This window comes from Cuculus canorus, chromosome 3 (assembly GCF_017976375.1).
Source record: "Cuculus canorus isolate bCucCan1 chromosome 3, bCucCan1.pri, whole genome shotgun sequence".
NCBI classification, from domain to species: Eukaryota; Metazoa; Chordata; class Aves; order Cuculiformes; family Cuculidae; genus Cuculus; species Cuculus canorus.
Window position 1 is genome coordinate 45004369 of NC_071403.1, and position 13952 is coordinate 45018320.

General features: G+C 39.6%; 1 protein-coding gene across 6 annotated transcripts in view; it reads left to right on the forward strand.

The window, feature by feature from the left end:
- Positions 1-13952, forward strand: part of ARFGEF3 (ARFGEF family member 3) — a 92289-nt gene that overhangs the window by 2569 nt on the left and 75768 nt on the right. The gene's annotated exons all lie outside the window — the stretch shown is intronic.

Consider the following 13952-nt stretch of genomic DNA (forward strand, 5'->3'; position numbering starts at 1 on the left):
AAAATCCTGTCAGCTGCAGTTCACAAAGGGCCTCAAGTCAACGGGGAATGGATGTAGCACAGATCTGACATGACCAGTGCCAGACATATGCATTTCTAACACAGGCTGGGCAGCTGAGAACAGCTAGATAAGTAATTCCCAGTAGCTCCATTAGAATGAGATTATGTTTACTTACACTGTCACTCTGTATCTTCTCATTTATCGACTTTTATCTTTATCGTTACAGTATATGGTGTCTCTGCATTTAAGTACTATTCTCATTCCGTATGAATTAGTTACTTAGCTATTACCACATTTCTTCCTTTTTCACTTGCCTGCAGCTTCTGTACAGATATGCCTACCCTTTTATTTTCTCCTTCCTATGTTCTTAATGTTGTATTTGTTCAGTTGGGTTTTTTTTTTCTACTGTAAATCCTAATCTTTTTAAGTAAAGCTAACACCTTCACAGGTGTAGCCATGATGAAATAAGCTCTTAACATTAGGCTTGTCAGTAATAATACACTCAATATCATTGGATATTTTACAAAATGAAGGGTGCACTACAGAATTTGAATAAAAGCTTTGGTTGTGGGGTCCCTGGTAGGGTTCTGCAACACAACATTGGACAGCTTGGGACGTTTTGCTGTCACCAGTACTCTGAGCTTACTCTTCTTTCTCTTCTAACAAGCTACGGCCATACTCCAGATCAGCACACTGGGCTACATCTTGGGTTGGTTTTTGCCTGCATGACGTGCGAATTAGATAGAAGTTCATCTTTGCTTTGTATTTGTTAAAGAACAGCACTGTGACAGCTTGGTTCCTAACACTGTGAAAGAAAGGCCTTGAAAATAGAGCAGTGGCAATGACCAGTAATACAGTCAAGGTGGGTGCAGGCTGGAGAATCTTGACTGTGCCCCTTTCCTGCTTTCATCTTGATCAAGTGCAGATTGCATCATGCAGTGTAACACAGATCAGCATCTGGCTGCTCATCCACTTTCAATCTTACCTTCACACTTTCTGCTGTAATGTTTTGGGGTGTAGTAGCAGAGCACGGGGATATGGTCTGGAATATTCCAGAGTGAGGGCATGCATCATCTTTCTACCAAGTGACCATAGTCCATAACTCTGATCTGAGATCTACAGTGGTAACATACTGAAAGTGTAAAGGCAGTGTGCTAAACAGTTCAGGAGAAAAATATATGTGAGGTGTCTTCCAAGAGCAGCAGCTGAATGAATGTTTAGAGTACTGCATGGTGGGGAAAATGTTCCAGGTTGTTTAGCAGGAAGTTTTGGTGTGTCCTTAGAGTATGCTAAATACAAGGAAAGTATATCTGCACTTCTCTACAATATATTTGAGGAACTTAATGATCTAGGGCACATCTATACTGAGTAAGAATGAGGGGATAGAGGTTCATGACCTCTCATATCCAGTTGATAGATAGCAGCTAGGTTTCAGAAATAGTGAATCTACTAAGTACCCCGATCATTCTTGTTTCTGTTCCTTCACAAAGCAGCATCTGGCTCCCATTATGAAGTTTGCACTAGTGTTACTGCTGTTTAACAGAATGGCCGTGACCTCACTTAAGTCCTTCTTTTCTTTCTGGAACTGAAGAATGAAGTCTGCTCGCAAGAAGATGTAAATGGTGTAGTCCCTTTTTTTCCTTTAAAAAGTAAAAGGCTATTTGCTGGTTTTGTAATCACAGTTCTGGATGAGTAGAGGATCTTCACAATGTTTTCTTTTAAGACAGTGATCCTAGTGGAGTTTATGTGTCTTTTATCAGCTAGATACTTCATCTCCAGCATACTAGTGGGGTAGATTACCTCTATGGTCTAAGTTGTTCCTGACCTATCCATAGCTTCCTCTCTTGTGTTCGGCTTCCATTACCGAACGCCGGGAAAGCCACATGATAGTTTCCTGAAGACCGTGCAATTATTTAGGGAGTTCAGCTGTAGTATTTGTATGGGAGCTGTTTCCAGCAGTTATCTGGTGACTGCTTAGGTAGTGTGTACCTACTGTGTTTCTGGGCACCTGGCACACTTTTGCCCCAAAGGAGTGCATTGACTGGTCATTCAACCTGGGATGTCATTCTTTAATTAGTTTGATAGATATCTGTTGGGTATATCTTCAGGGAGCTAAATTAAACTATTTTGCTGATCATCTTCCTTTGATGTTAATTTGACTTATGAATCCAAATCCTAGTTAATGACCTTGCACATTAATTCTGGTTGGGGGCATTTTTTAAATGTCTCACTTCCTAAAGAAATATAAATTTCCAACAATATAAATATAAAATTCCAACAGACTTCCCCACAGTGTCCTGTCAGCTTTGCTTTGAGATAGGACTATGCTTTTTCAGTGCTTAACTTGTGATCAGACTATTGAGCGGGGGTATGAAATAATAAAGAAGGTTGAAGTGGACCAGGATGGAAATGACCTTAAGGCAGTTCAAGGTTTTGTCATAGGTGTCCTGTGAATTCTCAAGAAGGGGAAGTCATGTAACCCATTGGTAACTGGTCTGTTTTGCCTGCCTAGTCTGATGTTTGTCTCTGATGAACAGGTGTTGTGAAGATTAGATATATACTAAGTGCCTGAAGAGGCTGAATGGATGACTTATAAATAATGAATTGCATAAAAGAAATTGATGGGCTGGTGTTTTAATTGGTGAATCGATCACATGGAAAATAGCTTAGGAAAGCTTAATGTTGTTTGCCAACAAGCAGTTGTTTCCTACTAAGTTGGGTCACATTCACCCCAATATTTTCAAGACAATAAATTCTGCCCTAAGGCCAACCACCTACACTGAGCAAGTCTGTTTTCTTAACTAATTCCCGGTGAGTTTCTCCATTGTGATTTCAGGGGCTGTAATGTGATCCATAAAAGGTAATAGAACAGACACAAGAACAGACATAAGCTTTGAAAGGGAATGTTTGATCAGAGCAGTTTAGTACTCAAGAGGATTATATACATATCAGAGAATAAAATAAAAGGCTAGACAGCACTTGCCAGTCACATAGTGCTTTGAAAAAACTTGGTTATACTAGAGTTTCTTGGAGTGCTTTATGCAATTGAGTTATGCCTTATAAGCTATATAAAACTTAGTGGATTTCTATCAGCACAGATTTGATGCTGTAAAGAGGTGGCTGGTTGGGACTTTTGAGGGAGGCTATTACTTGGTGGGTAGTTTAGCTGTTGTGTTCTGGTGTTTCTGCCCTAGCTGGAACTTGGAATCTTTTATATAGAATTTCTTACTATCTCCCTGCCATTCTTTATTAGGATTTTTTTTTTTATTATCCTGAAGAGCTTTTCTCATAGTTCTAAAAATTCCTGTAGTTCCCAGACCTTTCTACTATCCTGTCATTACTTTTCTTTTAACCAGAACAGTGGCAAAGTAGAGGCTTTGCCTTTTTGTCAGTGTAGCAGAAGCATCCCCGCAGACTTGAGTTTGAGCTGTTCTGTGGAACTTGTGCGGCTGTTGTCTGTTTACTGTCAGAGAAATGTGGCTTGAGTGCAGAAGATGCATAGGCAAGACTCTTGGCAGTATAAATCGCCATTCATATGAGCTTAAAGTTTCCCCTGTGGACTTCAAAGTGATAGGCATGAGACATGTTGGTGAGTGAAGCATTCTGGTATAGTAACTGGTGTAATTTACATTCCTTCTTCAGAGAAGAACCAGAAGGGCTTTCCAAATGCTTACTTATCTCTGTGCCTAGAAGTTGCAGAAAGTAATTAAAATCAAGTGGAGGTATAGCCTCAAGCCTTCAAGGTAGCAATTCTGGGTGCCTAATTGGAGAGGTACGGGTCTTGGCTTTCGGAGGTGCTAAGTATTTCCAAATCCTGTTTGTGTTGGTAGCAGTTCTTATGTTCATTACTGCAAAAGCTTACATTCCTCTGGTATTTCACATTGGCTTTTTAAAAATAGCCAATATTTCTGGGGATTAGAGCTGGAAAGTCAGAAGTCAGTGGTGAGCAAAGTCCTCTGTAATAACCAGCTTATGTCTAGTTCTGCCTTCCTTGTTTATGTCCCAGTGCTATTCATCTTGGTGTTCATTTTTGAGGGCAATTTGTGAACTTGGGAATCCAGTGCAAAGAAGAGCAGTCAGGAACAGAAGTAAGCCTTAAACTTAGCTGAACTCTGAAACATCTATCCTCCTTGCATTTTTTCCTTTAATCATGGGAACTTGGGGATATGTTAGTTCTACTCTGCCTTTTATTTTTGCATCTCTAGATTTGCATCTGATATACTTCTTGAGAAGCAGATGCAGCTTACAAATTCTTAAATAAAACAACATTCTCTCACATTTTATTTAGCTTGCATGTACTCAACAAATAATAAAAGCAGATAAATGATGTGATCATTGCCAAACATCCAATGCTGTGTTGACTTCCAGTCCGCTTAGCTTTGCAGATAATTCATTCACTTAAATAATCTTGAGGCTTGGGCTACATTTTGGCTTCTCCATTGTGAAGAAGTATTTGTGATTTCATAATTTCATTCTTCTCCCATCAACTTGATTTTGGACATTTTTTCTGTTAGTTTCTTTCTACTGGGAGTGAGTGGATAGGGAAGCTGGTGTATATAGACATATCTCTATGTATCTGTAAATATCAGATTCCCTGACCAGAAGAAAGGAGGAGGTTGACTGTTTCTGAGGTCTTTTTTTGGGGCAGTGGTTTTAGCATACTTCCCTCTATTTTACTCTTCCTTAGTTTTAAAACACTTTGCTTCCTGCTTTTGGTGCCACAGCCACCTGGCAGTAAGTGCTCCTGTGCTTTCCTCCTGAGCCTGACTGCTGGATATGTGAGTCATGCTGCTCAACCATTACACAGTTGCTATCTGGCATTCAGCAAGTGGATGATGAGTTGGTTCCCTAGCAGGAATCTGGCCAAGAAGAGATTCTAGTGGCAGTGTGGACTGCTGAGCTGCATTTCATGTGTTGGCAGTTTACAGACTTGATCCAGACTTTTAGAGACATTATGTAGCCCCGTTTGGTGTTTTGAATAGTGTATATGCTCTAGTCTTGATTTAAAATGTTGCATTCCTAGTTCTAGTGTTGGAGAGTGGGTCAGGGGAGAAGATTTATGCTTAGAAAGGCCTTGTGGCACTGTCTAATGTAGTATTTGGATCAATGTGTATGTTTGATCTGTGATATGTAACTGGCCCTATTTCTTGTCTGATGGGCAGGTATTTTTATCTCAGCAAAACTTTGCATCTATTCTAGGGTACCAAAAGATAGCAGTCTTGGAGAGGAAAAGGGTGTACACGGTCTGTTAGTTTCTGTCATGTATGTTTGAAGTCTTACTGCCAAGACAAGTTTCCAAAAGTGCTACTTCGAAGGCAACTAGATCTAGGAGTCCCGAAGACCTTTCAGACCGGTTATGGCTCTTAAACGTATTCAAGAAGGATTGGTATTTTTGCAGGCGTGTGGTTTCTGAAAACTTACTTCTGTTACTATTGTGGATTTGTGTAAGCTGGGGGGGTATTGGAAAGGTGTTGTCATTTGAGGGTTTTTGTTTTGGTTTTGAGATTCTTTTAAAAGGTAGCACTTGCTCTTTCTGAAACTAACTTTCTGCACTTCCTGACATCTTTGTAGTAGTGAAACTTGATATTCATTACTGCTTTGGATCTTTATTCATTACTGCTTTGGATCTTTGTTCATTTTATGAGTTGCTCTGAAAGTCCATTCTAGATTTGTGGAAAAAAAAAACAAAACCCAAAACCAAAAAACAGAGTGTACTGGTTTTGGTTGGGCTAAAGTTGATTTTCTTCATAGGAGCTGGTAGGGTGGGAGTGCAGAGAAAGGGAGAGAACTGTTTTCCTCCCGAGTGAGACTTGATGCTGCTCTGGTCTTCATGTGATGCTGCGCAAGCCATGTGTTTTCTTTGTTTTGCAAAAAGAGGAGTGGGAATGGTAAATGTTTTTTTCTCACAGTTCTTTTGTTTACATTCCATGAAAAGTAACAAAACTGCAGGAAGTTCACTACCTCTGCTTTCCTTGAATGTTTGTTTGCTTAAGAAATTGAATATACTAAGCTGCAGTGACTACAAAATTATGTAATTTTGTGGGGATATTTTTAATAACCATCCACTAGGTCTGTCAAGATTTAGCATTGGGCTACTGTGAGAGTTGAATGGAATTGAAAATTGCTGTGTTTACCTTCAAAATGTAATTACCAGTAATGACCTCATATACCTTATCAATATACCTCATCCTCCCACGTCTTCATCAAACTGTTTCGTAATTAACTTCAGGCCATACAGAAGCAATGAAGAAAATAGGATAATTTGCAAGATGTCTGTACTGTAGTACCTTTATGTGTCTTTTCTGTTGCCTTGATGCTCCCCTGTCCCAGGGGAAGACTTCTCCTGATGAAAGTCCAGTCTTGTACGATGCTTTATTTGTTGTGAATATACTGAATTTTTGAAACAAAAATGATTTTTCAGCTTCTCTTCTGGGCATACCAAATACAGGGAAGAGTGGTTTCTTGGAACAACTTAATAAGCTTTCAAAATTGTAGGCAGAACAAGCCCAGCATGTGCTCTACCTCAGACCAGGAGGTGCACACTAAGGGTGGATACTCTGCTCCTCACCTCATTTTCATGCTTCGCTTCAAGTGCTAATCAATAAAATCACCTAAAGGGTACAGATTGCTTTATAATTAAGACCTTGTGAGGTTTATGTGTGTCATCAAATTTCTTAAGAACAGAGTTAGTAAGTGGCTGTTCTACATTGTGCACAAATGGCAAAATTATGCTGGGGTGGATATTCTAGGGAGAAGCATGACAATGTAGTACAGAGAGCACACTACGGCTTTAGAGACTGGAAGCATTCCGATTATTGTTTTGGCCTTGTTCACTTTAATATCGTGTAGAACCCTTTGTTGTATCTCTTCCTCTCTTCTCAAGCAGAGGTACATTGTGTGCTTATATTTTTTGTTCTGTTTCGATTTCATCTTGACAACAGTAGCTGGCTTCTGTCTAGGAACTTTGTGTTTGTGTCGAAATCAAGATGTTATTAGTGAGTCTAGCTAAGAATCAAATGATCTTAGAAGCACTCTCCAGCTGAGTGACTGTGCTAAGCTATTTAATTATGATTGTATGAATTCTGTGGTCTCGGCTGCATTAGACTGGAGGAAAATTAAATTGTTCACATTTGCCCTTCCTGTGAGTAGAGCAATGCTTCTGCTGTTATGGCAAATCCATTTTTCTTGGAAAGTATGTAAATAACAAAAATTAGAAATGCCACTGTGTTCCTTTTGTAATATCAACCAATATTAAATAACAATCTCATTTGGTGTTCCAGGAAGAAAAATAGTACATTTCTAGCTAACAAACTATATGAAGTTACATTAGGCATTATTCCTCACTTCCTTTCCCTGATGTCATCAAGTGTCCTCTGATAAGCAACTCCTATGCTTCCCTCCAGAGGCAGGTTCATTTCAGTGTTGTGCGAAGTGATTACTTCGTGTCTTGGTTTGAAAAGCAAAAGGAGTCAAGGGAAGAGGGAAGAACATGAAGCAAAGAGGGTGGGAAAAGGAAATACTGATCTGGGAGGGAGACCCAGAGGCAACTCCAAGAGAGAGCTGGTGCCAGCAGCTGAGGTGAGAGAGAATCAGATATGGGCGGGAAAAAACAGTAAAACGTCAAATCATATGAAATAAAACCTTTACATTGTAACTGGATAAAAGTGATGAGTTTTGTACTGTATGGGAAGAAAAAGATTTTTTTTTTTAATAACAAGAAGATGCAAGCGATGAGGAAGAAAAGTGAAAATCATAGAATAGTTTGGATTGGAAGGGTCCTTCAAGGTCATCTAGTCCAACCGCTCTGCCATGGGCAGGGATATCTTCAACTAGATCAGGTTTCTCAGAGCCCCATCCAACCTGACCTGGCTTTCAGCCAGAAATTGCGTAACGCTATTAAGAAAAGTGGAACCTCACCTGGTTATGTGAGAGGCAAATCTCTTGACAAGGAAAATATGCGCAGAAGTGTGTCTATGCTTGTAAGTAACAGAAGTTGCTCCTGGCCCTGCTCAAGCACTTCAGAACTTATATCAACATAGTAAACATTTTAGTGCCGGAGGGGTCTGTTGTAGTCACCTGATCTGACTTCTTGAATCGTGGAAGCATGAGAAGTTGCCATATATTTGTACATTACAAGGTCCAAACTTCTGTCTGAGCTCAACCGTAATACTCTTCATAAGTGCATGGTCACATTTCTGATGTAGGTAAAATTAATAATTTCTCTAGAATGTGAGCAAGGACTTAAAATCTCCTTTCTCCTTGATGAGCTGTTGCTCAAAAAAGGATGTGTTTATTTCCTGTTCTTCCTCCAGGTTTTATATATTTCCTTTATGAGCTGTAAAGTTATTGGTGGAGTCTCCTATCAACAATCTCTAAGTTAGAAAAGTAAAGAAGAGTTATGGGCATTTCTACTTTTGTATGTACATATGTTCATAAATACGCTGCTGGAGTTTGTTTTACACAAATCAAATTATCCCCTTTTGTGTACGGACAGCATTTGCTTCCATCTGGTTTATTTAAGGGTAACAGTGGGGAGTACCTCCAGAATTTTGAAAGTTTATCTTTACTGTTTATTTTGTCATGGTGGGCCAACATTTCTGCTTGAGTAAGTGAGGCTAATGGAGTTAGTCAGTTAGTTGTGTTACTCTGAAAAATGTCAGACTCTGGCTATGACTGTCATCCTGCCTAACAGCATATTGGAAAATGACAATAGTTGTGAATCAAATTCTTACCTGTTCTGTGACTGGGCTGTGAATTGTGCTGTGGAATGCAAATTACATGCTGATAAGGCCCTGAGGTTATGAATTTTGCTATGTAATTTTCAGGGGGAAGATAATGCAGAGAGATGTCGTATTTTTAATCTCTGGTTTTAATTCTGTTTCTCAAAAATTAGCATGGTTATCACCGTTTCCGTGAAGAGCCTAACTCTTACAGTAGTGACAAAGGCTTCTTTTATAGTGTCCCCTTACCTGCGTTAGTATCGTGGAGGTAAAGGTGGGCCACAAGACTGTGTTCCTGGCACTAACAAGAAGGAGTTAAGACCAGGCAATTTCCTATCTTCATTACAATTTTCATCATGAGAGTAAATTAATGAGCCATTTTTCTTCTCTCACTAAATGCTTTTTCCACTACAATGAGGATAGAAAGATTTTTATGATCTCTTACAATAGTAATCTGTCTTGCCCTGACCTTTTTGGCAGTCTGTTTTGACTGGCCTGGCATAGCATCCCCTGTGACAGACCTGCAGGGAAGGAGGTAGGCTGATGAACCATGACAAAGTCTAATGACTAGAAAGGTCCTTGTAACCCAGCATGCTGCATGCAAAAGCTATTTACATTCTCATGACTCATTCTGCAGATTACAAAGCTGACAGTCAAGAAGAGTAGCTCAGGAAGGACGACCTATGCTCCTGGAGATACTGCTCCTGGATTATGCACCTGGTTCTGTTTCTGACCTTTTTACTTGATCCTGGGCAGGTCACTTGGGATTCAGTTCAGATAGGTGGAGGTACAATAAAAAAACTCCAGGTAGACTCAGTAGGAACAGGACTGAGTCTTTGTCCTTGGCACTCTCTGCTTATTCTGTTTTGCACATGACGATGTCCACACTTATCAAATGCTGTTTTCTTTAATGGAATGTCTGTTAGTGCAAATGACTACTGGTTTCCAGTGGCCTTAGAATATATACTTCTTATGTAGTTGGGGTTTTTTTAATTGGTCTTCTGGATAAGGAAATGAGGGTGGTTGGCACTCTTTGTTTTGAAGGGAGGGGCTGCCATCATGTTATACTGATTTCTTCAGTATTTATGTGTTATACCAGATTTTAATAGAGACACCATGATAAGGAAAGATGTTTCATGTCTCTGCAGTTACTTTCTGTGCTGTAAAATTATTCTTCCAGCCCCTTGTTCTCCGGTGACTCTCACCATATCCTTTGCACAGGTGACCTTGGTCAACATCAGCAGGTAAAGGGTGATCCCTCTCTTCTCTTTCACTGTCAGGGAAAGAACACTACAGCCAGGATCTGTTATTGGTGCCTCTCTCTTCCCCCACTGCTTTCCTCCCTTCTTTTTTTTTTTTTTTTTTTTTTTTTTTTTTTTTTTTTGAGGGGGGAATTAGGGGTGATGTAGTATGATGATGGTGTTTGTTTTGGGTTTTAAACTGAGTTGTCTTTTGAGAACACTGCTGTGTGGACACGTGCAAACAATGCAGTTAATGTGGATTTTAGCATAGCATACTACTTATCCAAACATGTCCTTTTTCTTCACTATCATTCCTGCTTTACACTATCTCAGCTTCTTTATTCCCTCTAGCTTCTGTTTTCATTGCTTTGTTTCCTCTGTCAATATGGTTATCCTGAAGCTTTTGGTAGCTTCCCCTCCTCCGAGTCAAATATTCTCCATTTCTTCAACACCCCTTCTCTGTTGTAGTTGACTCATTTCATTCAGGGTTAAGTTGGCATTTGTGCCTAAAGCTGTATGTGTATATATGTCCACACCTGCATGCATCAGTATGGAAACATAGGTGTTCCAGTATAAAACTAGTTTCTGTACAGTAATGTGAGTGGGAAATATTATTAAACGTGTTTTAAAGTGCATTGATGTTCACTTTTATTCTGAGAACTTTACATATGTGAAGTGTCTCATGTAGCACTATAAAACCTGAATAAATTGTCACTTGACAGTATACAACTGCAGATAGTGGAGTAAGCAATGAGATCACATTGTGTGGGCCCACACAGAGCAGTGTAGGATTATAAAAGGGCTGTAAAGTATAAGAGGAAACATCAATGCCTTTCTTCATTGGCCTCTTGAGACCAAATTCTGGTCTGCATTATCTCTTCTGCAGCCATCTTGCACCCAGTTCTTATGTGGTAGACTTTTGTAGGGACCAACTGTGTTAATTTACGTCATCCTCTCCCATTCTGCCTGAGGATTATCTGCCACATCCTTCTGTATTCTCAAACTAGCAGATGATGCATTTAAATGGCAGGTCGAACTGAAGTGTGGAAGATGCTCAAGCTGATCAAGCACTGAGATATCTGCAGGTGTTTTATAGCTGTAGCATGGAAATACTAAAGATTTAATTGACTGTGTGTGCAACAAGAGCTGGAAATGGTAGAATGGCAATTCATTTTCTCTGAGAATACAGTGGGAACACAGGCTGCAGCATCCTTAATTACGTTTTCAATTAAACATTTTTAGCAAGGATGGCAAGTTCAGGTAATTGAATCTGTTCTAATGTCCATTCTCCTGTTTGTCATTTTTTGCTCTTCACTTTGGGAGATATCTCAAGAAAGAGCTCTCATTGTTCTCTGCTCGTCGCAGTATGCGATGACAGATGGTAGGCAACATGCTGATGTGCAGGGCAGCTACATGTAAGCCATAGGAGCTCCCACCTGTCTTCATTATAATGAAACTGAACTGGATTCACTTATGACTGCCTTCAATTTCCTCTCTCCTCCCAGTCTCCACACACTTTAATGTGAGAATAAGTTTGTTGTGTATTGATAGTGCCCCAAACATTTAGTTGCAGTGAGCTGCAGAAAGTCTAAAAGAAATGTGGTGTTCTGCTGTGAAGTGCAGGTCTAAACAATCACCAGTTTTTAGTATCCCTGCGGATAGTACTATACACTATTGTGATTTAGTTTTTTCCTTTCTTTTTTTTTTTTCCGGTGTGTGTGTCTGGCTGATTGAGTACCAGTTAATGCAAAGGTTCTTTTTTTGGCATCTGTTGACCTATTAATTTCAAATGTGAGTTCTCCCCAGGAAGGTCACAATGACAACTTTTTTTCAAAAAGAAAGTAAAGTCACAATGTAAAAGTTAGCACTTAAAGGTGCTTTGCACTGCTGTGGCATCTCTCTAAACTAGAAAGTCCTATCACAATTTACCCGCATGCTACGTATGTTCCCAGGTCCAGGCAAAACTGGCAATAGGTACACAGCTCTGAACTGGCTAGAGGATTACTCTCTGAACCCTGGAGTAGAAGTTTTGGCAGTTTCTGTAGATCTGGATATGAAACTCTCTTGAGGAAATATTTCCTAGGTGTTCAGTAGTTCAGGTTGTTTTGGCTGCTAAAGTTGCAAGTTTTAAGAGACCTCCTAATTATATCATTTCTAGAAACATTCGAGAACTGAGCTGCTGAGAAAACTGGGCTTTGCGGCTGCCCATTTCTCAGAATACTCTAAGTGAACCAAATGGTTAGCTTTTAGTTAGAAGCGTATTTCAAGATACACATGTAGTCTGCTTCAAGTTCTTTAGATATCTGCAGAATTAATGTGTTTTTTTTAAAAAAAACACTTCCAAATAGCCATAGTTATGCCAAATAGCCTTTCAAAAATTTTTTTGCCAAGCACAGAACCGAGCCATGCTTGTGACTCTCAAGTCTTTAATTTATCCTTAAAGGAAGGGATTGCATTGCAAAGAGCAAATAGCAGATTTGTCCCCTTGGGGTAGCTTGTAATTTGTGCTTTTTTTGGGGGGTGGGGGCAGGAAGAAGGTAGAGAGAGGCAATACCAACTGAACACACCCAAAATAAAGTAGATTTTTTAGAGTGGATAGTCAGTCCCCTCTGCAAGCAGGATCCACTGGAGGAGTTGCAAGCTAGGTTGCCCAAAGCTGAGACAACCAGAGTTTGGTAATCTCCATTTCAGTTTTTTAAAAAGCAAGTTCAAGTTGTAGACTGTGGGTTTTGGAAGGAGATTAGTAGGTTGTGGGCTGACTGGCAAAGCATGACTTCAGGTAGCTTTGACAATGTCTGAAACGCTGGTAATCACTGTTGCTTTAACCTAGGGCTTCTCCTTAGCTAGTTAGAAAGGAAGGATTTGCAAGAGGAGCAGAATATGCATGCTGGTCTATTGCATGTGTTTCATTTGTGTCAGAAGTTGAACCTTTAAAGTTGTAGGAGAGTTATTTAATACTTTTTTCATATACTTTTGGGCAAACAAAATACTTATTATTCGGTCAGCTGAAACTAAGTGAATTGTGGTCAAAGGCAGCTTACAGGAATGAAAGAGGAAAAGCTCTTCATTTTGGTATTTTTAGAAATCGAACATCTTTGACTCTACTTTGAAAAGACAGGTGGTTAAGGTGTGTATTTGAATACATTGAGATTGACAAAGAAGAATACTTCAAATTGAACGGGTCAGGGCTTTTTGTTTCCAATTGCATAAGAAAACACTCAACTAGTTGTTTTCTGTTATTTCTCACCTTGCACACACTTATCTTGATGCGGCAGAAATTAATACAATTCCAAAAGGGCTCCTTGGGGTGCAGTGCAGACCTCTGGACAACCAAGACTCTTAAGGGCTGGCTCAGAATTGTTTGCCATAAGCAACTATGTCTGTACAAATGCAAAAATAGGCTGTGTATGTACAGATAAGTGCCTCTTATGACATGTGACCAAATGGAGTGTTGCAAACCTTCAGGGGCACTGCCGTCAGACATGGGCTGAGTATTCAATACTAATTCCTCTGTTCAGGAATTAGCTCCCTGCCAGCCAGCAGGGTTTGTTAAAGGGCTTATGATGTGTAGGTGTTCCTCAGATGCTGCGTACCTTCTTTGATAAGGAGTAAAGAGAGAAGTAACAGCTCCAGGCACTGTTTGGTTTGATCACCAAAAAAATTTAGTATCTCATCATGGAGTCAAAAGTGTATAAAGTACTATCCTGATTAGTGATTTATTTTAATATTTAAAAAAAAATTGTTATTCTGTAATGAAAATACAGCATAGTCATAGCTCATAGCACATGCTAACTCAGGTGTAAACCAAACTCATTAGTGTATGTTTGGTTTTGTCTACACCATTTACAGTTGGAGGGAGCTAACAAGACAGGGCGTACTAGCAACCTGAATATTAAACAGGAGGTGACTGACTGAAGTGTAATGCTTATCACATTGAGTTGAAGGGCCACTAGTGATCTGTTAATCCCTTCTTTATGCTTTGCATGGTCAT